Consider the following 3,540-nt stretch of genomic DNA (forward strand, 5'->3'; position numbering starts at 1 on the left):
ATACAATTATATTTTTTAAATGTTTTAAACAGAATTAAAGAGTTTTTGCTACCAAATATGATGAAAATGTTCTGCCAATTTAGGCAAAAAAAAGCACATAAACCCATTAAAAATGTCTCGGCATGCCCTTATAATCCATAGGATTAAGTGAAATTGTTTAAAACTCCTTGCAATTGAACCTAAAAAGGAGACTGCTTTGCTTCCCAAGCTCTCTCCTCTTGAGACAGAGAGAGAGAGAGATGGTGCTCAGTTGTGATGTTCTACCTCACTTCTGCACGCTTTTTACGCGCACGGTGGGAAGCTAATTAAAGTGGATATCTGACTCCTTCATCCTCGCAGGGGGTCAAACGTCAGAGTAACGTTTAAAACGCAGATATCTTCCATGTGCATGATGGTGTGATTCATTTCACTTGAGTTGTTGGGTTAATAAAGCACTCAGTCTTGAAGTCACTCTGCAACATGACGAACTCATGAGGGTTTAGTGTACAGTGGATTTTTTTGGAAAGCAATCTCCCCCCCATCTGGAAAAGAAAGGTTTCAAACGCACTTTTTCAAAACTCAACGAAAGCCCTACAACAAGTWGCACTTTTGAACTCTGTCGAGATGGCAATGGCATCGCTCCCGTGCGCTCTGTGCATAATATGGATATGTCTGATCTGTCATTCGACGGGAACGAGATTTATTTACCAGTTTCCCGGCGTAACTGTTCAACGTGTCAACTCGGAGCGGAGCGCGAGAACCGGTTCACCACTCAGCGGATCAAACACCCAGCCCAGGTGAGCGCGTCATTACGGACGGAGAGGATCTTTTGCGGGGATGGTCAGGGTTAGCCAAGTAACATCATTTATTTACAATGTCACCATAGGAAGAGGGATGTCAAAATGTTTGACTATTGATGATCAGCCCTACGCRGGAAACGGGCAAGAGGTGACGCGTTCTATTATTGTATGATCGACATCTCCTATAGTGGGCAAAGAGATAGATTAATGGGATAAGGGAGAAGGTTTTGGAGTGTTTGAGAACCTTACTAAAAGGGTAGTAGTCAGTGGGACCTGTGATAGATGTTTAAGATAACAAATCCCATATGTTTTTCCTAGCCACCGTGTTTCTACACCTGCATTGCTTGCTGTTTGGGGGTTTTAGGCTGGGTTTCTGTACAGCACTTTGAGATATCAGCTGATGTAAGAAGGGGCTATAGAAATACATTTGATTTGATATGATCTGTCCGTGATTACAGGAACTGGTGCCAGTTCACAGTGTCGAGGACGGTGACATGCCAGGTGCGCAATGGGACAGAGACCACGGTGCAGAGAGTGTTCCAAGGCTGCCGCTGGCCGGGACGCTGCTCCAAATTCATCAGGTAGGACTGGATGGACCAGACGACCCCAGAGTCCTGTTTTGATATAAATGCTGTCTTTTATAGTCTGTATATAGTAGTACTAGTCCAAATGATGACGTTCCTGTCAGCTACAGGACCGTGGTCAGGCCGTCTTATATGGTGGCCTATCGGCAGGTCACTGCTCTGGAGTGGAGGTGCTGTCCTGGGTTTGTAGGAGATCAATGTCAAGTAGGTGAGCATCCACACTTATAATCATGGTCTCTGTCCTACCTCACCCTAATGTAAACCCATATAACCCTGTATCCTACCTCACTCTAATGTAAACCCATATAACCCTCTATCTTACTCACTCTAATGTAAACCCAATAACCCTCTATCTTACCTCACTCTAATGTAAACCCATATAACCCTGTATCCACCATCACCCCAATGTAAACCATTAACCGTATCCTCCCCACCTCACTCTAATGTTAACCCATATACCCTGTATCCTACCTCACTCTTAATGTAAACTCCATATAACCCTGTACCTACTCGCCTAATGTAAACCCAAATAACCCTCTGCTATCCTACCCGTCGCATAATGTAACAACCTATAACCCTCTACTCCTAACTCACTCTTAATGTTACCATTATAACCCCTTATCCTACTCACTCTAATGTAACCCATTAACCCTCTATCTTACCTCACTCTAATGTAACCCATATTACCCTCTATCCTACCCTCATCTAATGTAAACCCATATAACCCTGTATCTACTCGCCTAATGTAAACCCATATAACCCTCTATCTACCTGCACTCTAATGTAAACCCATATAACCCTCTATTCCTACTCACTCTAATGTAAACCCATATTAACCCTCATAATCTTACCTACTCTAACTGTAAACCATATAACCTCTATCCTACCTGCACTCTAATGGTAAACTATATATCACCATGTATCTACTCACTCTAATGTACACCATATAACCCTCTATCCTATACCTCACTCTAATCGTAACCCATTATAACCTGTATCCTACCTCACCTCATGTAAACCCATATAACCCTCTACTCCTACCTCACCTAATGTAAAACCATATAACCCACTCGTATCCTACCTCACTCTAATGTAAACCCAATATAACCCTGTATCCTACCTCACCCCATGTAAACCCATATTATACCCTGTATCCTACCTCATCTTATGTAAACACATATACCCTGTATCCTACTTCACTCTAATGTAACCCCATATAACTCCTCTATCTATCTTCGACTCTAATGAACCCATATAACCTCTATCCTATCTCACTCTAATGTAAACCATAAACCCTGTATCCTACTTCATCTAATGAAACCATATAACCTCTATCCTACCTCACCCTAAATGTAAACCATATAAACCCTATCCACTCACTCTAATGTAAACCATATAACCCTCTACCTACCACTTTAATGTAACCATATAACCTCTATCCTACCTCACTCTAATGTTAACTCCCATATAGCCCCTCTATCCTACCGTCACCCAATGTAAACCCATATAAACCCTGTATCCTACTCACTCCTACATGTAAACCATATAACCTCGTTTCCTACCTCACTCTAATGTAAAACCCATATAACCCTCTATCCTACCTCCTCTAATGTAAACCCATATAACACTCTATCCACCTCACCTAATGTAAACCGGTATAATCAGATGATGTCGTTGGTAAAAAGAAAGATGAGTATAATTGATCGCGGTCGCCGTTGTGAAAACGTATCTTCTGCCTGAACCTTTCAATGCATTTTGGGATAAACTGTTTTTTACTTGTTCGTTGACCATTCCACTTGTTTACAACCCTCTACTACTATAATCCTTTTCCTCACAGTATCTTCAGTAATCTAGTTTAGCAAAATACTGTATGTAATCTAGTGAGTCTTGATAAGGATTACCATTGCTGTTGTATGGGACTGTAACAGACTCGAACAGTGAGTATGGCCAACTCTGAGGTAAAAGTACAGATTAGTGAGATAGCGTTTCTCTGGCACACCGAGGAGAAAAGTAACGGTTGAAGTATTGAAGCTACTGTATGATGAACTGTAGTATATAACCGCATACAGTACTGTAGAATGATGAAACTACTGGTAATATAGACCACTACAGTACTGTAGATATAAGAACTGCTGTTAATATACCCACTCACCAGTTTCTGTAGCTATGATGAACTG

At 41.5% G+C, this 3,540-nt stretch overlaps 1 long non-coding RNA gene across 1 annotated transcript; it reads left to right on the plus strand.

Annotated features, from left to right (window-relative positions):
- The first annotated feature begins 340 nt into the window (after positions 1-340).
- LOC139023556 (uncharacterized) lies at positions 341-1,571 on the plus strand. Its single transcript, XR_011474683.1, has 3 exons — positions 341-776; positions 1,238-1,360; positions 1,468-1,571. It is a non-coding gene; the product is annotated as an uncharacterized lncRNA (long non-coding RNA).
- The last annotated feature ends 1,969 nt before the right edge of the window (positions 1,572-3,540 follow it).

Source organism: Salvelinus sp. IW2-2015, linkage group LG4p, assembly GCF_002910315.2.
Source record: "Salvelinus sp. IW2-2015 linkage group LG4p, ASM291031v2, whole genome shotgun sequence".
NCBI classification, from domain to species: Eukaryota; Metazoa; Chordata; class Actinopteri; order Salmoniformes; family Salmonidae; genus Salvelinus; species Salvelinus sp. IW2-2015.